Source organism: Hemitrygon akajei, chromosome 3 (genome assembly GCF_048418815.1).
Source record: "Hemitrygon akajei chromosome 3, sHemAka1.3, whole genome shotgun sequence".
Lineage (NCBI taxonomy): Eukaryota > Metazoa > Chordata > Chondrichthyes > Myliobatiformes > Dasyatidae > Hemitrygon > Hemitrygon akajei.
This window is the reverse complement of record NC_133126.1, coordinates 69,740,086-69,763,637: the sequence shown is the minus strand read 5'-3', so window position 1 is coordinate 69,763,637 and position 23,552 is coordinate 69,740,086. Positions and strand designations below refer to the sequence as shown.

The window sequence follows — 23,552 nt, the reverse complement described above, 5'->3', positions numbered from 1 at the left end:
CTGCTAAAATACTACTATCCAGAGACAATGTCTCGTTCGAGCTTGGAGATGAGGGTGTTGCCACTGAGCCGTCAAGTGGTTATGGATCAGGCCCCAAGCCAGAATTGGATAGTTTATCATTGCTGATGTACACTATGCTGTGTTTTCGATGTGGAGCTGAACTCAGCTCCATCGGATCCTCGAAGTGAATGCAAGGCTATTTGAAGTGCCCTCAAGAAAACTCATCCATCGTTCAAAATCCAATCTGTACCAAATACAACCAAATAAAAGGATTCAACTTACGGAATGGATTGAGAAGTTTTCTAAACAAAACATCCAGATCTCAAACAGAAGATTTATCAGATTAACGGAAAACAATGCCCGGTCAGATCCTGAGTCATTCAGAAATTAACATATTAACTGAAGCAGCAAAGATGCCAGGTATAATATCTAAAATAAGATTTGCAGATTGTACTTAGATCCTACAAGACTAACATGGTTTTTTTTCCTGGCACTGAGTATATTGAATCATATTATTCCGTTAGAAAGAATTGTAAGCTCTAGGACCTGAAAGAATTACTGTAAGTCTGAGACGTAATTCGAATAAAGATTGATAACAACTTTGAAGGGAAGACCAAACATGCTCAAGGAAAGGAAACTATTCATGCCAGATAACATGAGAGCCAAAAATGAGCATTTGAGCAATAGAAAAGAAAGGGCTTCAGGAGGTTTGTTTCATATAACCACGTGCAGCATCAGAGAGAATGAAAAACCAAAGTGGCAGATGAAGGAGTTGAAAGGTCAGCAGATTCTAGGTGGAATTCCGATCAGGTAATGGGCATAGAGAAATTAGGCTATATGAGATGGGAACAATGAGCTTGGTCACTAGAATATGCAGTGAATGCAGTGTAATGCAGTGAAAATACAAGGGCAAAGGCTACAGTGGGGGAAAAATTTATATCTGAATCAATAGGAGAAAGTGTAGCTGTTTCAAAATATTGAAAACCAGTCCAAATGGAGGAGAAAAAAATTATCCATTTTCTAAATTGTATCAGAAGACATCAAATCCTCTTTCAAAGAAAGGGGTTTCCTTTCCTCCACCACTGATATTGTCCTCACCCACATCTCCTCTATTTCCCTGGCATCCACACCCACCCAATCTTCCTGCCACCTTAACAGGGATAGAGTTCCTTTTGTCCTCACCTACCATTACATGACCCTCCACATCCAACACATCGTTCTCCACAACTTCAGCCATCTTCAACCACCAAATATAGCTTCACCACTCCCCACCACCATCTCCCCACTTTCCTTGGAGATCGCTCCCTCCACAATTCATTTATCTGTTTGGACCTCTACATTAATCTCTGCAAGTGACAGAAATGTAGTACCTGTCTATTCAGGGCCCTAAACAGTCTTTCCAGGTGAGGCCACACTTCATCTGTCAATCATTTGGGGTTTATTGCACTTGGTGCTCCCAAAGTGGCCTCCTCTATATTGGAAAGACTTGTTATAAATTGCTTCATCGAGCACATCCACTCCATCTGCCAAAAGTGGAAATTCCAGGTGGCCAACCACTTTAATTCCTATTCCAACATGCCAATCTATGGCGTCCTCTTTTGCCATGATGACGCCACTCTCAGAGTGGAGGAGCAACACCTTATATTCTGTCCAAGTAGCCTCCAACCTGATGGCATGAACATTGATTACTCCTCCTGTTTATTTGCCTCCCCCTTTTATCCTCTTCTATTCCCCACTTTTGCCTCTTACCTCTTCTCACCTGACTATCACCTCCCCCTGCTGCCCCTCTTGCTTCCCTTTCTCCATGATCTATTCTCCTCTCCTATCAGATTTCTTCTTCTCCAGCCCTTTACCTTTCCCAACCACATATCTTCAACTGTCACCTTCTAGCAAGTTCTCCTTCCCCTCCACCCACCTCTTTTGTGTATTTTTCGCTCCATTTCCAGTCCTGAAGAAGCGTCTTGGCCTGAAATGTCTACTGATTATTCATTTCCATACATACTGCCTGACCTGTTGAATTCCTCCAGCATTTTTGTGTGTTCCTCTGGATGTGGTGAATGTTATCTTTAATGCCAAAAGGCTCACAGTTTTCTCTCAAAAGACACTGGTGCTCCTTACATTAACCACTTTCTGCCTAAAAAAAAAAATTCCTGCTTACCTCTGTTCTAAAAGATCACCCTACATTTTTCAGGCTATGTCCTCTAGTTGTGGATACCTCCAACAAAGGAAACATCCTCTCCACATCCATGATATCTAGTCCTTTCATCACTCAGTGGGTTTCAATGAGATCCCCCTCCCCACATTCTTCTAGACTCCAGTGAGTACAGGCCCAAAGCTGACAAATGTTCTTCATATGTTAACCCATTCATTCTCAGAATCATCTTTGTAAACCTCCTCTGTACTCTCACCAATGACAGCACATCCTTTCTGAGATATGGGGCCTAAAACTGTCAACAATTCTCCAAGAGCGGCTTGACTAGTGTCTTATAAAGGCTCAGCATTATCTCCTTGCTTTTATATTTGATTCCCCTTGAAATAAATGCCAACATTGCAATTGCCTTCTTTACCACTAACTCAACCTGTAAATTAACCTTCTGGGAATCTTGCACGAGGACTCTTAAGTCCCTCTGCACCTCTGATGTTTGAACCTTCTCCCCATTTAGATAATAGTCCACACTATTGTTCCTTTTACCAAAATGTATTATCATATATTTTCCAACATTGTATTCCATCTGCAATTTTTTTGCCCATTCTTCCAATTTGTCCAAGTTGTGCTGCAATCACATTGCCTCTTCACCAGTACCCATCCCTCCACCTATCTTTGTATCATCTACAAACTTTGCCTCAAGGCCATCAATTCAATTATCCAAATCATTGACAAACAATGTGAAAAGTAGTGGTCTATAAGGAACACCACTAGTCACCAGCAACCAACCAGAAAAGACCCCTTTTATTCCCACTCACTGCCTCCCGCCTGTCAGTCATTCTGCTATCCATGCCAGCATCTTTCCTGTAATGCCAAAGGATTTTGTCTTGTTAAGCAACCTCATGAGTGTCACCTTATCAAATGCCTTCTGAAAATCCAAGTGAACAGCACCTACTGACTCTCCTTTGTCCACCCTGCTTGTTACTTCCTTGAAGAACTCTAACAGATTTGTCAGGCAACATTTCTCTTTACAGAAACCATGTTGACTTTGACTTATTTTATCATTAGTCCCCAAGTACCCCCAAACCTCATCCTTAATAATTGACGCAAACACTTTCCCAACCACTGAAGTTAGGTTAACTGGCCTATAATTTTCTTTCTTTTGCCTTCCTCCTGTCTTAAAAGAGTGGAGTGACATTTGCAATCTTCCAGTCCTCTGGGACCATGCCAGAATCAAGTGATTTTTGAAAGATCATGACCAATGCATCCGTTATCTCTTCAGCAACCTCTCTCAGGACTCTGGGATGTAGTCCATCTGGTCTAGGTGACTTAACCACCTTAAGACCTTTGAGTTTGCCAAGCACTTTTTCCCTTTATAATAACAATGGCACTCACTCCTGCTCCCTCACATTCTGGTAAACTGTTAGTGTCTTCCACATGAAGACTGATGCAAAGTACCCATTAAGTTCATCTGCCATTTCTTTGTTCCCCATTACTACCTCATCAGCATCATTTTCCAGTGGTCCAATATCAACTCTCAAGTCCCATTTACTCTTCATATAATTGAAAAAAAATTTAGTGTCCTGCTTTATATTATTAGCTAGTTTGCCCTCATTTCATCTTTTTGCTTCTTATAGCTTTTTTAGTTGCCTTTTGTTGGATTGTAAAAACTTCCCAATCATCAAACTTCCCACTCAATTTTGCTACCTTATATGCCGCTTCCTTGGCTTTTAAGCAGTCCTTAACTTCCTTTGTCAGCCATGGTTGCCCACCCCTGCCATTTGAAAACAGCTTCTTCTGTGGGTCATATCTATACTGTGCCTTGTGAGCTATTCCCAGAAACTTCAGCCATCTCTACTCTGCCATCACCCCCACCAGTATCCTCCTCCAATCCACCCTGGGCAAGCTCCCTATCTCATGCCACCACAATTCCCTTTATTCCATTATGATAGATACATGTGCATTACGCTTCTCCCTCTCAAACTGCAGTACAAATTCAATCATATTGTGGTCACTGCCTCCAAAGGGTTCCTTTACATTAAGCTCCCTAATAAGATCTGGGTTATTACAAGCCACCCAATCTAAAATTGCTCCCTCCATGATTCCAGTGTCCATTAGTCCCTCACCACTAATCTCTCCACTGGCACATATCCCTGCAAGCAACCCAAGAGCTTCACTTGCCCATTCACCTCCTCCCTCACCTCCATTTAAGGTCCCAAAAAGTCCTTTCAGGTGAGGCAAAACATTACGTGTGAATCTGCTGGGGTTGTCTATTGTGTCTGCTGCTCTTGACATGGCCTCCTCTACATTGGTGAGACCCATCATAAAATGGAGGACTGCTTCGTCAAGCACCTCTGCCATAAGCAGAACTTCCCAGTGGCCAAACATTATAATTCCCATTCACATTCCAACAGATCGTTCCATAGCCTCCTCTTGTGCCAAGATGAGTAACACCTTATATTCTGTCCAGGTGGCCTCCAACCTTACGGCATGCATATCGATTTCTCTTGCCAGTAATTTTTTCCACTCCTTCTTGCCTCTTCTTCTCTTCCCCACTATGGCCTTTTACCTCTTCTCACCTGTCTATCATTTCCCCTCCTCCTGCCCTTTTTCCTGTGGTCCACTTTCCTATCAGATTCCTTCTTCTCCAGCTCTTTACCCTTCCCATCCTCTTGGTTTCACCTATCGCCTTCTCCTCCCCGCTCCCTTTTTATTCTGGCGTCTTCTCTCTTCTATTTGGGTCTTGGAGAAGGGTCTCAGTCTGAAATGATGACTGTTTATTCATTTCTATAGAGGCTGCCTGACCTGCTGAGTTCCTCCAGCATACTATGTGTGTCGATCCGGTACTCATAGGTGAGACACAATTGGGCTGCTAAAGGGAAATAATGTTTAACCAGGAGTAAGTGTCCAGGACAGTTTTTGTGAATACCAACAGAAAAAAATACAGGACTGGGTTTAGCCAAGGTATCCCCACCAGTAAAATACCTGCAGAGTTACTATACCATTCTAATTCTCATTGTTTCATCGTCCTCAATGTGGGCCAAATTAGAATATGAAGCAAGAAAGGAACTTTTCTCACATGCAATCATTTCCATCCACTTTAGAGAAAAGGTACTGGTAATGTCTTAGTCAAAGCACAATGCAGTGAGCCCTTATAGCCTAAATCTTTGACAAGACTTTTTGTCAACTCTTGCAATGCCATCAACTGAAGCATCAAACTCATAATTCTCCTTTTGAATTCTTTTTTATATTGAAGGTTATCTCAATCAAAGCTGAGATGAAAAATTTGTTCAAACTAGAATTCTAATCCTCCAATGAATGACATCACTAACTCAAGGCTATAAATTTATCCCCAACAGCTATTTCATGCCAAAAGCTATTTACATGCTCATTTCATTATTTTAAAATTATATTTCCACAGGTACACATCAAGTTGTCTGAAGGTTAGTTCTGCCAACACCAGAAGCTGAATTAAATCAGCTTAAGGACACAAAGTAAGGACATAGTTGTTCAAAGTGAAGCACATTTGTGCCAAAATTAGTTTTGATTCTAAGAAAACCTGTTTGATAATGCAAGACTGGTATTTTAAGTGTTCAGTGGTGTAGCGTTACACAAGAATTTCAGTGCTTGCCAAAGGGAAAGTGGAATTCAGATTCTGTGTTAAATACAAAATTATGCAAACATAAACAAAAGTCCCTGCCATCCAAATTAAGAATCCAATACATACAGTACTGCCACTCTCTCCCAACTACAGTATCTTAATTGCTGATTTTCTCTCAAATAAAAGGTCAGCAGAAACTATTGTTCTACCCATCAAACCCAATTCAACAAGATCATGGCTGATCTTCAGTTTCAGCTCCACATTCATGTGCTTTCACTTTATGTCCAAACATCTCTCTCCATTATGTTTTGTAATTCTAAAACATAAAAACTTTATATTAATATATACACAAAGATATATTCATACACACACACAGTATACTACATAATGTAAGTATTATATAGACATCCACAGCATAGTAAATTTTAATTTGTGGCTGTGAAAATGATCTCAGATTCTGGGACCTCCTCCATGGTGGTTTTAAGGAGTTGACTCTGACTGCAGGAAGTGGTTCTCACAGCTCTGGACACCTTATCCTTCTCTCAGCTTTTCCCTCTCGATCTACTTCGATCCTTGCTTCTCTCACGAATCCTGCTCACGCCGTCTTTCTCATGTTCCCTCTCTCTTTCATGTCTTTCTCTTTTTCCTTTTTTCTTCTTTCTAGGATAGGCAATGTGATCTTAGGGAAGTGCATTTAGTTCATGGTGTATTCTCTTATAAATCTCTCTATTGTTCCCTTTACGATTTAATCTCTCCTCTTGATTTCATCATCCACAACATCTAACGGATCCTCTGTTTTTGTATCTCTATTGACTCCTTTCCTTTTGGCCTTCCATTCATCCAGCTGGTCATTGGCCTTTGCCTCTACTTTTACAAGCAGCTTTGTCTCCCACTTGAAGTTCATGTGATAACCTTAATGCACACAGAGGAGATTCTAGTTCATTAATATTCACAAAAGCCAAATGCTTGCAACTTTCTTGAAGCTCTTGAAATCTCTTCCAGCCTAAAACCAAGCCACATTTTGCAAGTGGTGATTAAAATATCAGAAAATTTCTCAGATGTGTTGCCTGCAAGCCTGTTGTAGTTGGACCACTGCTTGTGTCATTTTCATGATTCCTCTGAGCAGCAGTCCTTCTTGGTGCAGTTCATACCCAAATGCAGTAGGACCTGGATAATATCCAGGCTTGGGCTGACTGGCGAGTAACAATCAAGCCACATAAGTGCTAGCAATGACCATCTCCAACAAGAGAAGGATCTAACCATCAGCCCTTGACATTCAGTGGCAACACCATCACTGCATCCCCTAATATCAACATCCTGGGGTTACCAATGACAAGAAACTGAACTGGTCTAGCCATATAAACCCTGTGGCTACCAGACCAAGTCAAAGGCTAGGAATCCTGCAGCATGTAACTCACCTCCTGACTGCCCAAAGCCTGTCCACCATCTACAAGGCTCAGGTTAAGAGTGTAATGTAATACTCATCTGAATGAGTACAGCTCCATCAACACTCAAGAAGCTAGACACCATCCAGTACAAGGCAGCCAACTTAATTGGTACTCCTTCCACAAGCATCCAATTCTTCCACCATCGACAAACAGTTGTGGCAGTACGTACTATCTCCAAGATGAACTACAATAACACACCAAAGTTCCGAAAGCACCACCTTCCAGACCCATGACCACTACCATCTAGAAGAACAAGAACAGCAGGTACCTGGGAACACTACCACTTGGAAATCCCCCTCCGTCACTCACCATCCTGACTTGGAAACATATCGCCATCCCTTTCATCATCATAGGGTCAAAAAAAAAAAATCATGGGATTCCCTCCCTAACAGCACCGTGGATGTACCTACACCTCAGGGACTGCAGTGGTTCAAGAAGGCAGCTCATCACTAGCTTCTCAAGGGCATCTAGGAACAAGCAATAAATGATGGTTTAGCTGGTGATGCCCACATCCTGTAAATAAATAAAAATTTTAAACAAAAATCCTTTACAACCAGATGCACAGTGGTTGACACAAACACTTGTTTGCCTTCTGCTGGGCAACAGTTCATGGTGTACAGCATGGCGACAGCTATGGCATCATCCAGTACCTTTCTTAATTTGCTTTCAGTTGACTTTGCTTTCAGGGAATTGGCATGCAAATTGGTGGACAGATTTACAATCAAGTTGTAGTTGGCTTAGCCACTCACGTCCCTACAATGCTGGACCTCCAAACTTTACTTCATACAAGCCAAATGTGGCTTTGTCGGCTGTTGTATTTCACTGCTACAAATGTCATTCCCACAGGAGTGATCTTTTCTCCAGTATAAATTCTTAGCTGGATATCTCCGGGCTTCAGTTTAGTATCTTTGAAATGCTGTTCAAACTCATTTGGCGGAATGACTGAAACAGCCAAGCCAGTGTCCGATTCCATTTTAATTAATTTTCCATTCACTTCTGGTGCAAGCCATATTGCTTGTCTCATTAATTTTCACATTGTAAATCTCAAGGCTACTCCAGTCCCGTGTCTTACTTTAAAGTATTTTCAGCAAGTTTCACCTTTAAATCTGCATTGGCTGGTGTATGTGAGCCCATGCCACAACAGTAACACAATTTGCTTAGCCAGGACTGTTTCTTTTTAGACATTGCACTTTTGTTCATGTTCATCTTAATTCCCGACTGAAACTTAATTGTGTCTTCGTCTGCTGTTTCCACTGATAGAGCTATCTCAACTGCTCTTTTAAATGCCAGGCATTTTTGAATGCTTATTTGTAAGATCCCACAAACTAACTGATCTCCCAGGGCATCACTAAACCCAGTGCTCGGACAACTTCTTCAATTCAGCCATATACACTGAAATGGACTCCTTTCTTTTGATTCTGCAATCAACTATGGTTTCAACTTTAAATGTTCCTGCATTACTTTCACAATATCAACAAAGCTCGCTTCTGCTTGGCTTGGTTGGACTAGTTAGATTTCTAAGCAAACTATGTCCCTTTAAACCCAATGTGTTCAGCAAAACTGACACATGCTTCTAATCAGCTATTCGATTTGCTTTAAAATAAAGCACAATCTTCTTAGTATAAAATATCCAAGTTATCTGTTGTGTAATCAAATGAGTCAATCTTCTCACGTAACCAGCCATTTCTGCCTTTTTTTAAAATGATCTTCAGCCAGTACTCAATGTTTACGAACCTGTAAATACTTCCAATTTCTGCCTTTTTAAAAAAAAAAGTGGGATCATCTTTCCTTTTGTGAAGAAAATGTGATGCTCTGAAGAAAGAAAACATGCTGCATTTTGTTTTAAACTCAACTGTTTCTTGCTGCACTTTTTAAAAAAAACTTCAAATGATTTGCTGCACTTCAACAGGTAGGAAGTCATCTTGGGTTAGTTTTAGAAATACTTCACCACTGTTGTGTATTACAACTCCAAAACACAAAAACTAACTGAAAGCAAAACAAATAGCTGGGAGATAAACAAGTGTACTTTGTTTTTAATTTTGAGCGCGGCACGCACTTATGTGGTAGTGTGATGGTGCTAGTAACGTATATACTTTTACAAATAACCCACCATGCGTATGCAAAGAAATCAGAATCAGGTTTATTATTACTGGCATGTGTTGTGAAAATTGTTAACTTAGTAGCAATACATCGATACAGTTCAATGCAATACATAATATAGAAAAAAATCATAAGTAAATCAATTACAGTATACATATATTGAACAGATTAAAATCATGCAAAATGCAGAAATAATATATATATTTCAAATGTGAGGTAGCGTTCAAGGGTTCAATGTCCATTTAGGAAATGTATGGCAGAGGAGAAAAAGTTGTTCCTGAATCGCTGAGTTTGTGCCTTCAGGCTTCTGTACCTCTTACCTGATGGTGACAGTGAGAAAAGGACATATTCTGGGTGCTAGAGGTTCTTAATAATGGAAGGTGCCTTTCTGAGACACCACTCCTTGAAGGTGTCCTGGGTACTTTGTAGGCTTGTCCCCAAGATGGAGCTGACTAAATTTACAACCCTCTGCAGCTTCTTCAGTGCTGTGCAGTAGGCAACCCATACCAGACAGTGATGCAGCCTGTTAGAATGCTCTCCATGGTACATCTATAGAAGTTTTTGATTGAACTTGTTGACATACCAAATCTCTTCAAACTCCTAATGAAGTATAGCCACTATTTTGCCTTCTTTATAACTGCATCAATATGTTGGGACAAGGTTAGATCCTCAGAGATCCTGACAACCAGGAACTTAAAACTGCTTACCTCTCTCCACTTCTGATCCCTCTATGAGAATTGGTATGTGCTCCTTCGTCTTGCCCTTCCAGAAATCCAAAATCAGCTCTTTCATCTTACTGAGGTTGAATGCCACTTGCTGCGGTACCATTCCACTAGTTAGCATATCTCACTCCTGTACACCCTCTCGTCACCACCTGAGATTCTACTAACAATGGTTGTATCATCAGCAAATTTATAGATGGTTTTTGAGTTATGCCTAGCCACACAGTCATATGTATAGAGAGAGTAGAGCAGTGGGCTAAGCACACACCCATGAGATATACTAGTGTTTATCACCAACGAAGAGGAGATATCACCAATCCACACAAATTCTGGTTTTCCAGTTAGGAAGTCGATGATCCAATTACAGAGGGAGGTACAGAGGCCCAGGTTCTGTAACTTATCAATTAGGATTATGGGAATGATGTTGTTAAGCGCTGAGCTATGGTCGATGAACAGCATCCTGACATAGGTGTTTGTATTGTCTAGATGGTCCAAGGCCGTCTGAAGAGCCATTGAGATTGCATCTATTGTTGACCTATTGTGGCGATAGGCAAATTACAGTGGGTCCAGGTCCTTGCTGAGGCAGAAGTTTAGTCTAGTCACGACCAACCTCTTAAAGCATTTCATCACTGTAGATGTGAGTACTACCGGGCAACAGTCATTTAGGCAGCTCACATTGTTCTTAGGAACCCGTATAATTGTTGCCTTTCTGAAGCAAGTGGGAACTTCTGCCCGTAGCAGTGAGAGGTTGAAAATGTCCTTGAATATTGGCTATTGAATATTGAAACTTGGTTGGCACAAGTTTTTGGAATGCTTAATCAAACAATTTATTTACAATATTACTCAAATATTACTGACATATTAAATACACAACATCCATCATAAATGAATTTAACAACCAAGCATTCTATAAGACAAAGCACTGTAAGAATTCACAACTCTCCACATGAAATTCCTCTTCCTATTAGTCCAAAATGATTGAACCCTTATTCTGAGTGTGCAGTCCCTGGTTTAACACTTTCCAGCAGTGGACAGCCTTACATTCTGAGGGCACAGCCTCAGAATAGAAGGACATCCCTTTAGAACAGAGCTGAGGAGGAATATCTTTAGCCAGAGGGTGATGAATCTGTGGAATTCATTGATATGAATGAGTGTGGACGCCAGGTCATTGGATATATTTAAAGTGGATGTTGATATGTTTGATTAGTAGGGATGTCAAAGGCTATGGGGAAATGGGAGGAGAATGGGGTTGAGTGGGATAATAAATCAGCCATAATGGAATAACACAAGACTCAGTTGGCCAAGTAGCATGATTCTGCACTGTCTAATGGGAAAATTATACCCACACGTAAAGCATAAGAATTTGATGTTTCAGCTGCATCATTTCTTATTTGCACTAGCTTCTAAGAATATAGCCAGATAACCCCCTCTTGCCAAAACTCAGTCCTATCAACCTTCACTACAACACCCTTTTCAATTGTAAAGTTATTCCAATGAAGAGAAATAAACCCTACACTACGACTTGTCAAATCTAACAATCCAATCTCTTTCTGACAATGGCAAGTCTCCCATTAACTTCCTCCTCAATGTTATTACTTTTCCAGTAACAGTTTTCCATTCCACTTTTCTACCAAATTCTGCTGACTATTCTATTTCAATTCTAGGTCCTCTTGGTCTATCAGCCATTCTCATTGATCCTTAACTGAGGATTAATTTATTATTAACTTTTGATGCGATAGCTTTGTCAATCTAAAAGTTCTCATTATGATTCTCAAAATTCACCATGCCACCATCTTGGAACTCTTCCAATCTCACGATATTTAACTCTCTAAATGTCCATTCCCTCCTTTAGTAACTTGCCAAAACTTCTTTGAAGTCACAGGATATATCTTGGAAAAACAAGGCAGTAGGCCATCACTTCTAACCTCTCCTCCAAAATCTCTTACCATCCAGACTTTTAATCATTAGTCCACCACAATATTGGAACACCCTACTGCCTGAAGCTGTGGCTCCTCCAATCATGCAACCTTCCATGAATGAGCAAAAAGAAATACTATTTAAATTTTCATGGAAACTTCTTTGCATCAATTTACCATTATGAATAAACATACCTAAAAAAAGCCATATTTACATAGTGTGCCAAACTGGTACCATTATGCTGAGGTCTTTGCATGTCAATCTTCACTAAGTTTCATTTTTTTTCCAATACCCAACTTCACAAACAAACCAGGAGAAATTATTGCATATTTAACAATAAAAATTCTACCAACATCTAAGGATTCCTCAGAAACAATGCATACATAAATTGGGATATATTCAGACTTGGAAATTTCTTATTGCCTGTATACACTTTCATCAACTGAGACCTTCACAGAAGCTATGAAAGTTTGAGACCAGCACCCCGTCAAATGCGACTTCACATAGTTTGTTTACTCATAATCATTGCATTTATCCACACCTCTGAAGCACAGTAAAATTTCACACATTGGGACTTTGTTAGTGTCAGACTAACAGATTTTCTACTGATAAAACAATAAACTTAATTCATCTAGTCTTCTAGACAATAGTTTAATAAATTTTCTAGTGAACCAAGTGAGTCTGAAGGGAATGTATTCAACAAGGCCCCAGAGAACAAGATGTCAAGCCATCGGGATTTCTGAACAAAGCAGTGAGTTAGAGAAATTTTACTGTATTTGCAGTACTTCAAATACACTATACTCTGTTCCTATTCTTGCTCCTTACTTCTGCGATTAGTCTAATTATCTTTTAATAGTTCTGAACAACCCATGTGTAACAATGAGCTTATGCATTTTCTCTATACACTATTCCACACACATCATTTTACCTTGCACTGCCTCAATGCACTGTTGAAAGTTATCCTGGTATGCTAGAGAAGGAATTAAGGCTTTGCTCTCAGCCTCCACAAGGACTTGTATACAAAGTCAATAGCATAGTACAGGAATCAGCTGCAGTGTCAGTCACAATCATTTCTGCATCTGCAATATCTTGTTTTTTGTTCCATAACACTTCTAGTCCTAGCTTAGGCAATTTGACAAAGTGTTATTTGCTCAGAAGAGGCAGCAGCCAGTAGATGTGCAATCATCTCTATCGTGGTTTGGTTAAATCTAACACCAATGCATTGGAGGCCACTTGCCCACATGATCAAATTTTCATTCTGTAGCTTCATATTTGAAAATCAATTTTTCCCCAGTTATGACAAAAATTATCCATTTCAAAGGAAATTACTCTCAATTGTCCAAACAAAACTTTCAAAATTACATCCATTATAATGATGGCTAGCAAATAAATTATTAGAGCCCGTCAATCACTTCTAAGCAGGACATTTTAGATTGATGGTAATGCAGAAAATGTCCAGATAGAAGACCTCTTGGAAACATTTACTGCTTTAAAGCAACTACTGGACCAAGGCCCAGAAATCAAGGGTTGTTGTTTTTTCGATCTAAAGGCTCTGCAGTACAGCAGACTAAACAGCACACTGCACTGATTTGCATTCCTACATATTGCCATCATAATCACCCACACAGAGGCATCACCACAAAACTGATTGCTTAATTAATACACATTTCCTGTTTGAAATTCTCCTAGAGCCAACGTCAGAGAATCCGTGCTGTGCAGTGGGAGTTAATAATCTTCCATTCATTGTGCGGTCAGTTGTAAAATCCTGTCAAATTTTCTCAATGTATTGAAACACTGACAACCTACAGCATCTAATGTATCAGACTGTCACTGGTAACATCCTGATTACAAGCAAACACATGATTTTGTACAAAATTTATTCTTGTGAACTGTACATCAAGCCAGCAAGAAGCAGTAGCTTAGGTGAAGCAATTCAAGTACTCGAACATTAACTTTGAAGGCACATTTGTGGAAATACTTGGAGAGCAATAAAAGACCATGAATACGGAGCATAAGTTTTACTTAATATATGACCATTATAAACATCATTAATAAGAGGTACCTATAGGCTTAGGTATATAAAACAGGGCAGATAGAAAGTTCAAGTCTTTTAAACAATCGGAGCTGAGTGCTGAGTGACAGCACCATGGTGCAGTAATTAGAACAGCTAACTCGCAGTTCCAGTGACCTGACCTCAGATACGGTCTGTGTGCAGCCTGCACGTTCTCCTTGGACAACGTAGTTCTTTTCTGCCACAGCCTGAAAACATGAGAGTTGGTAAGTTAACTGGTTACTGTTAACAGCCAGAACATGCAGATGAGTGGTCGAGCCTGGGAGGTTCAGCACCAGCTTTATTATCAATAAGATGTGGTGAAATTTATTATTTTGTGGCAGCAGGACACTAAATTACGACAAGTCACAATAAATAAATAAATAAATAAACAAATAGTGCAAAAGCAGTATGGTGAGGCAGTGTTGAAGGACCATTCAGAAATCCATTGGCAGGAGGGAAGAAGCCGTTCTTAAAACATTCCATGCCTTCAGGCTCTTATACCTCCTCCCAATGGTTGTAATGAGAAGACATGTCCTAGATGATGAGGGTCCTTAATAACAGATACTACCTTCTTGAGTCACCACCTTTTAAAGATGTCCTCAATGGCAGGTAGAGCCGTGCCAATGATGGAGATGCCCGAGTATACAACCCTCTACAACCTCTTTTGGTCCTATGCACTGGAGCCTCACACCAGGCAGTGATACAACCAGTCAGAATGCCCTCCACAATACATCAGTAGAAATTTGTCAGAGTCTCTGGTGATACACCAACTAAACTCCAAATGAAGCAGAGCCACTGGTGTGCCTTCTTCATGATTGCATCAATGTCTTGGGCCTAGGATAGATCCTCTGAAATGCTGATGCCCAGGAACTTGAATCTTTGAATCTGCTCATCCTTTCCACTACTGACCTCTTAATGAGGACTGGTGGGTGGATGGGTGTGTGTGTGTCTGTGTGTCCAACTTACCCTTCCTGAAGTGCACAATCAGTTCCTTAGTCTTGCTGACAGACTGAAATTGTTCATGCAATACCACCCAACCAGCTGATCCTTCTCACTCCTGAACACCTCTGTAGCCATCCAAGATTCTGCCAACAACTGATGTCATCAGCAAATTTATAGATGGCATTTTGGCAGTGCACAGTCAGAAGTGTAGAGAGAGTAGAGCAGTGGACTAAGCATGCATATTTAAAGAGTGAGTGAGTGAGTGAGTGAGTGTGTGTGTATATAAAATCAGTAAGGAGATCGGTTTTAGTATTGGATTATTATTGTCACATGTACCAAGATACAATGAAAAACTTGTCTTGCATACTGTTTATACAAATCAAATTATTATACAGTGCATTGGGCTAGAAAAGGTAAAACAATTACAGAGCAGAATAATTCCTAAGAGACATAAATTAGAAGCAAAAAAGTTGAACATAAAAAGTTACATTACTCGAGGACAAGTGAACTAATATAACAAATCAATCTGCAGGGAGCAGCATGCAACAAGTTACTGATCCATACTGACCATTATCTCCCAATGAAGAAGTCAGGATCTAGTTGCAGAGATACAGAGGCCCAGGTTTTGAACCTTGCTGATTGGTTCTGAGAGGATGCTGTTGTTGAATGTTGAGTTGTAATCGATACACTGCAGCCTGACATACTATATACATTGTTGTTGTCCCACTGTGCTCCAAAGCCCAGCGCAGAGTGGATAACAATGATGGCAATGTGGCAAGAATAAAAAAAAAGAATGTGTACGATTATTGCAAAGAGCTGCTTAATGGCTACACAGACTCGGTGGGACAATTTGCACACCTCCATGCTGTACAACACTAGACCCCAACTCCATCCCCTGCAAGTACACTCCCCCTACGGCTGTGCTTCCTCAGAACACTCTCCTCGTGGCTCCACTGACCAATACTACATTACCCCCTCCCCCATACCTAATGCAGCACCAGATCAACTTCCACCACCCAATCCCTGCAGTGCCAGTCTCACTACTCCAGCAGGTCTCCTGATTCAATACTATGTTATGGGACACCAGTAGATTCCATTAAACTTTTGTCCAACAAGAAAAATTAAATATAACAGTAATTGCAAAAATCCTCTCAATGAAAAAAAAACAAATTGTCTTTCTTAAAATTTAGCAGATCTCTATAATAATCTCCATTTTCAAACAAGATCTATTATAATAAAGTGCTTTCCTTTATGGCCCTCTCTGAAGTACAGGAAAACCTGTTCTGCTTCTCAATGACCACATGGAAGCTGGAAGCTGCAGACAAATCATTTCAAGGAATGTGGAAAGAGAAATAAAGCATATTTCAATATCAACGCCTGAAAAATCAGACTTAAATGTTACCCTTTCCTCTGCTGGGGATGAGGCCTAACCTGCTGAAAATTGCCAACACGTGTTAAAAATTTCCAGATTCTTACATCTGGACTTTTTGGCCAAATTCTGTTCCTAATTTGTATTTTTAAGATACTCAAGTAGATACTATTATATATATTAATAGTGAAGGTATCAATCACAATTTGCCCTCAGAAATACTTCCTTATCACTTCTGCCTCAAAGTAATGGTCTGAGCAATTGGACAAATTTAAGACTTTTATTGGAACAAATTACGGGAATAAAACTTCCTCATAATCCAATATTACTTTTACTAGGTGATATTGAAGGGACAAAACCGAAACTCAAACTTAATAAATATCAGAAAGAATTTATAAAAATTGTGCTGGCTGTAGCCAAAAAGGCTATTGCAATTACTTGGAAATCAGATACATATTTAAGTATAGATTGTTGGAAAAAAGAAATCTATGGCTGTATTCCATTAGAAAAAATTACTTATAACTTAAGAGATAAATACGAAACGTTTTTGAAAATCTGGGGCCCTTATTTACAAAAGACAGGATTAAATATATAGGTGCTCTGAAGAGAAAATTAATGGTTACTTGGGGAAAGAAATAAATATATATACTAAAGTTATTAAGAACTCCATGGAGCATGTGGAGACCTTCCAACAACCAGGCTCTCTTTCTTTCTTTCTTTTCTTTCTTTCTTAATTTTTTTTATATAGGGAAGTTAGGGGGGAGAGATTAAGGGGAGGGGGGAAGGGTCACATACTTTTTTTTCTACACTTGTAATCATTTAAAAATGCAATTAAATAAAATTTTTAAAAAAAGTAATGGTCTGAGAACTGGTAATTTTTAAAAGGCCAGAAATGTAGACCTCTTTTTTAAAAGACCACTCCTGCACACTAGCGCTGCAGAATTATCTAGCAAGGTCTACCATCTGCATTTTATAAGCTCAATAAAAAAACATTAGATTAATTCCCTCCAAGTGGAGCAGCAGCAAATCGCAAATTAAGCAGTTTGGCTCATATCTTTTGAAGTAAGAGACTAATCAGAAAAGACTTGCATTTATATTTAGTACCTTTGACAATTTCAGGATACCCCAAAGCACTTTACAAGCAGAGTATTTCAGAATCAGAACAAGGTTCATTATTATTGACATACAGTAAAAAATGAAATATGTTGTTTTGCAGCAGCAGCACAGTGCAGTACACAAAGAAAATTTTAAAACATACAAAAAGAGCAAGATAGTATTCATGGTCCATTCAGAAAGTCCATCCCACCTCCCTGATAGTAGCAAAGAGAAGCGGGCAAAGCCTGGGCAGAGATTTTCCTTAATGATGTATGCCAACTTCTTAAGGCATTGCCTTTTGAAGATGTCCTCAATGGTGGGATGGATTGTTCCCATAATGTAGCTGACTGGGTTTGCAGCTTTTTCCAATCCTGTGTATTGGTGCCTCCATACAGATGGTGATGCAGCTAGTCAGATTACTCTCCATGATAAATCAGTAGAAATCTGCAATTGTCTTTGGTGACATATCAAATCTCTTCAAACTCCTAAATGAAATATAGCCACTGACTTGCCTTCCCCATAATTGCATGAGTATGTTTGGCCCAGGATAGATCTACAAGAGATGTTTAAAGTAAAATTGTTATCAAAGTACATACAGTATATGTTACCATATACAACCCTGAGATTCACAAAACACTCTTAGAGACAGCAAAGCTCAAACAGCCTGAAAACACACCATCAACATGTAGATCACAGGCTCCAACAGTAGCAGAGCCACATTTGGAAGAAAAAGACAAAAGTGAAAAAAGTAGTTTTGTGAAACATCTGGAAGACATTGATTGCATTGTTCGCAGCCACTATCTTCACCACACATCCAAATTTTCAAAGTTTTGGATGACATGCCAAATCATCGCAAATTTTTTTCTCCCTAATGGTATTTACTTGCTGGCCCTAGGGTAGATTCTTTGAGATGAATACACAGGGGAATATAAAATTGTCAATCCTCTCCACCTCTGACACCCCCAATGAGAATTGGCTCATGGACCTCTGGTTTCCTCCTCCTGAAATCAATAATCAGGTCCTATGTTTTGCTGACATTGAGTGAGAGGTTGTTGTCATACCACTCAGTCAGATTTTCACTCTCCCTCCTAATACACTCAAAAACTTCTATAGTTGTACCGTGGAGAGCATTCTGACAGGGTGCATCACTCACTGTCTGATATAGAGGGGCTACTGCACAGTACTGAAAGAAGCTGCAGATGGTTGTAAATCTAGTCAGCTTCATCTTGGGCATTAGCCTACAAAGTACCCAGGCCACCATTAGGGAGCGGTCTCTCAGAAAGGCAGCGTCCATTATTAAGGACCTCCAGCACCTAGGGCATGCCTTTTTCTCACTGTTACCATCAGGTAGGAGGTACAGAAGCCTGAAGGCACACACTCAGCGATTCAGAAGCAGCTTCTTTCCCTCTGCCATCTGATTCCTAAATGGACAGTGAAGCTTTGGACACCTCATTTTTTTTAAAAAATGTACAGTATTTTTGTTTTTGCACATTTTAAAAACTCTATTCAATATATGTAATATATTTACTTGTTTATTATTATTTATTATTTTTCTCTCTCTGCTAGATTATGTATTGCATTGAACTGCTGCTGCTAAATTAACAAATTTCACGTCACATGCTGATGATAATAAACCTGATTCTGATTTATCACCACCTTTGATTTGGCCAACATCAACAACCTTAAATATGGCATTGGAGCTGTACTTCATCCCACCGTCACAAATATAAAGCATTGACAGCTAGGAACTTAAAGCTGCCCTCCCACTGCTAACCTCTTGAGGACTGATAGACATTCGCCTGACTTCCCCATCCCAAGTCCACAATCAGTTCCTTGGTCTTACTGACAAGGTTGTTGTTGCTACACTACTCAAGCAGCCTATCTACTGTATCTCACTCCTGTATTCCTCTCATCACCATTTGAGATTCTGCCAACAACAGTTACGCCATCAAATTTATAGATGGCATTTGAGCTGTGCCTGGCCACACAGTTATGAGTTTATTTCTGAAGCACTGTCACTGTTATAACAATAATTATTTTTCAATATAATTTCTCTACCAAATAAGATGAGAGTTGATATATGAATCACCCACTTCTCTAGCTGATTCTGAGAACTGACCACAAAACATATTTGCAGCATCCATCATTTGAAGACTGGCAGTGCAGGAATTCATTTTGTTTTGCTATACGTGTCTCGGATTTGTGTTTGGTATTAACTGAGAATTTGCTCTGTGGTTAGAGCACACATTAGACAAGATTCTCTCCACTGTGTATTGCCAGTCTTGAAATATGCTCTCCGACTGGTATGCCATCCAAAGTCTTGTCAGAAGCCAATATTAGTATTCTATCAGGTTATTTTAACATCACAGTTAATAAAAAGGAATGCTTTAAAATTTCAAGGTTCAATGGGCACAATCAGTGAAATGTGTATCTAAATCAGTTGCTTAAATTATAATGAAAATAACACTACAACTTTTATCAGCCTTGCAGTTGGGAATCAGAATTGCGCAAGAGTCATCAACCAACATAAAAGTTATTAAATTGTCTTGGCTGCTGCAGTCTGTCATATGGAACACGGTTTCTCACCACAATTTACACAGATTACAGTTGCTCTATTGGTTGTGCTCATATCAAAATGATAGTCAAAGAAAACCAGCAATATTTTTTTTAATTAAGTTCTTAAACAAGCTCCTTGTTACACATGCCTGTTTACTAAAGGGCCTTTGAAAGCCAACAATCTTGTAATTACAAGGCAGGCATACGTAGGCAAAAGGATGGGTGTAGGTGGGCAAAGATGTCAGCATTCTTTATTATGATCAGGTCAAGATGGTGCCAGCATACAATGCTCCCTCAGACAACATCTTTCAGAGAATAAACAAACACAGATTTTTTAAAACTTCTTTTACACCTGCTTTTCACCTTAAGTATGCTTCTGGGACTGTTAGAATCTGCAATTTACAGCTTGGAGATCTTTTGAGTGATCCGGTGCTTTACTGGCTCTGAGAGGATTCTGGGAATTGAGCATGTACTTGGACAGCCTTGGTGTGAAATAACTTCGAGACAAGGCGCGAGCCAGTGTTCAACTCCACTTCACCGTTTAAAGTGTCCAAAGATCATTGATTAAAGTGCAAGGAAGACTGAGACAATGAAGCGAATGTGGAAGGCGAGTGAGAGTTCCAGCGTAGACGGCCTGCCTTTTTGATCACTGCTGGAAAAGGAGTCAGTGAGCAGCCTATTGCTGTGTGGCTTGTTGTGGCAGGCAGGTAGGCCTCTCTGCCTCGTGGTGTCCTTCTCTTTTGATGAATGTCAGTGGAAATCGTAGAATGGTATCGTGGTTCTGTGTTTATGGTTTGTCTATTGTGTTTATGGACTGTGGACATTTTCAGACTTACGGTTTTTACATTCCATGTTATTTTAATCATCCGTTCCTTTTCAGTTTTATTGTGCGAAGGGGGTGTTTGGGTGAGGTGGGGTTGATGTCCTGTTAGTTTTTTGTTTTTTTTTGGGGGGGGCGATGTTCCTGTCCTATTTTGTGTGAGGGGAGGGGTGTTTTCAGGGGTTGATGATCTGGGTGCCTTTTACTTTTCATATGGGGGGGGGGTGATATTTCTCTCTGAACGACTTTCATGTTCCTTCTTTGTTTCATGGCTTTCTGGAGAAATACAAATTTCAGTGTTGTATATGGACACATGCTTTGATAATAACTGAACCTTGATTTACATGGCAAGCCAATTTCAACTCTGTGCTGTACAACTTCAACTCCAGGACCTCACTATATATAAAAAAGTCTCCTACAGTGAAAAACCTACGCAGACTGAAATAGCTTAGAGTCTGTGCAATGCACTATAATGGCTCTCTCAAGTTTTCTTTTTTTTAAAAAATCAATATCGGAATGAAACTGAGCATTAATTATCAATAGGAATTGCTTGATCTACACTCATGAAAACCTTGTCCCACATGCTGCACAACTTGATAATGAAATTCGGCTCATGCTGAAAGAGTAAAGTTGCCTTGGATTCTAAATTTACTCACCATATAACTATAAGTAAAAGAGCAAATTCAGGTGTTTGCTTCAACACTTGATTGCCAGCAGCTGTCTTGAACAGGATCTGAATGATCTTATCAAATCAAGGATGTTTACAGTAACCACGTTGGCTGTTTATTACCATCTTGCCCAGCAACTGGAATTTGAAACAAAATTTACTCAGAGCCACATTCAGTCTCTTGGTGCCGAATGTCCAATAGATGACTGGCAGAATCTCATCAAAAACTGTAGGAATAATGATACTCTGGAGCAAGATGACAGTGTCAAGTACAAATTATTTTCCAAGAAAATTACTTATACTACTGTGAACTCAAGTTATTTGTTTCCTCAATTATAACACTATAAAGCTACCATTACACAGTTAGGAGGTAGATGTTAAACTTATGCTTTAAAGTTTATAATTTATTAAAATTGCTATCTAGCTTGAATGATATAAAACAGAAATATAGAGGAAGAAGAGTTGTAATTCCAGGATTTCAAAAAATTTCCAGAAAGTAGGACTTAACTGAATTGTGAATAAACTGGAATTTTATAAGCAGAGGCTGAGAGGCAAGAAAAGCATCTTTGAGAACTACCGGTATACCAAATCATATCAAATGTATGGTTAAATAAGGCAAAATGTCACAGGAATGGATATCGGCAATTTTGTAGGAGGTGAAACAGTGGATTAAGCAGGAAACTGCTTGATTCTCAATGTCAAAAGATCAGGGAGAGGTTGATGGTGGTAGAGAATGCATGATTGGCTCTGCAGCTCTATTCAACTTGAAGAATTTTAGATAGGATTTAAGATGTAATTAAGATCACTTAATCTGAAACACAAAGTTACACTTAAAAATATAAAGAGTAAAGGAATCCAAACATTTACCATTCCTGTTTGGCAAAATTAATCTTACCCCATAAAGGAAGACAACTCCCTAATTTACTGTACTTTGAACTCATTTGACCAACTGAGTCACAGCAATTCTCTTGAAATGCTGCCTTCATTGTACTGCAGTGTTAGATAACCCAGACATGTTAGCATTGGAATGGGTAGTGATACTTGTCGGCTGCCCCCCAGCACACACCTAGGCTGTGTTAGTTGATAATACAAACAACGCATTTCACTATATGTTTCAATACAAGTGCAATAAATAAGTGAATTGGAATTGTGTTGTTTTAATTTTGAAAACCTCCAAGACAGAACGTCTTGTACAATTTAGATGAATGCAAAACCTGGAGAAGCACAAGCATTCCTCATGTAATGGCCCTTCAGGTTACAGAATTCCACCCTTAGAGAACTTAAAATCACTAACCAGAAATTTGAAATGCAGTAAGACTTGTTCTCACAGAATACGTGGAAGTAAAGAGGAGATTATTCAACACAATTTTTTTGCTCCATCTTAGATTTCTTGATGCATGCACAGAAGATGAAGCTTTGGATTTTGGAAAATTGTGATGCAAACCCTTGTTTTGGAATATAACACAGGTTACCTACATAATGTGGAAAAACACGAAACTGTCCATTTTGAGAGAAAAACAAAAAAGTCATATATTATATAAATGATGAGAGATTGAAGAACCCTGTGATGCAGCCAGACCTGTATGTCTATTAGCAAAACGCAGTCACAGTGAGTAACTGGGAATGTTCAACAGAACATCGTCATTTTTATTGCTAGGGGAACTGAATACAAAAGCAGAAAGGCCATGCTTCAGTCATATCTAACAATGCCAAGATCTCATCCGGGACAATATTGATCTCCTTACTGAAAAAAGTCCACGCAATGGAACAAATTCAGCAAAGTTTACTATACTGAAGCTGTAATGGACGGGTTGGTTTATAAAGGAGAAGATGGAGAGGCCTGACATGTACCTGCTGGAGTTATAATTAAAAAGCCAAGATTTTGACCAATCATGATGGGTAGCTGTTTCCTCCTGTGGAAGCATTTGGAGTTCAGGGTCAATGTTTATAAGGAAGGATCAACAGATTTAATTCATGACAAGAACCTTTCCTTCAATGCCAACAAATCAATAAAGCTGGTTATCAACTTCAGGGAGGTGGGGGAGTGTGGGGGAGAAATGCATGGACTGTTGTCTACATCAATAGCACTAGGGTCAAGAGAGATGAATGCTTCATA

General features: G+C 39.5%; 1 protein-coding gene across 3 annotated transcripts in view; it reads right to left on the bottom strand.

The window, feature by feature from the left end:
• Positions 1 to 23,552, bottom strand: part of stxbp6 (syntaxin binding protein 6 (amisyn)) — a 353,461-nt gene that overhangs the window by 319,841 nt on the left and 10,068 nt on the right. The gene's annotated exons all lie outside the window — the stretch shown is intronic.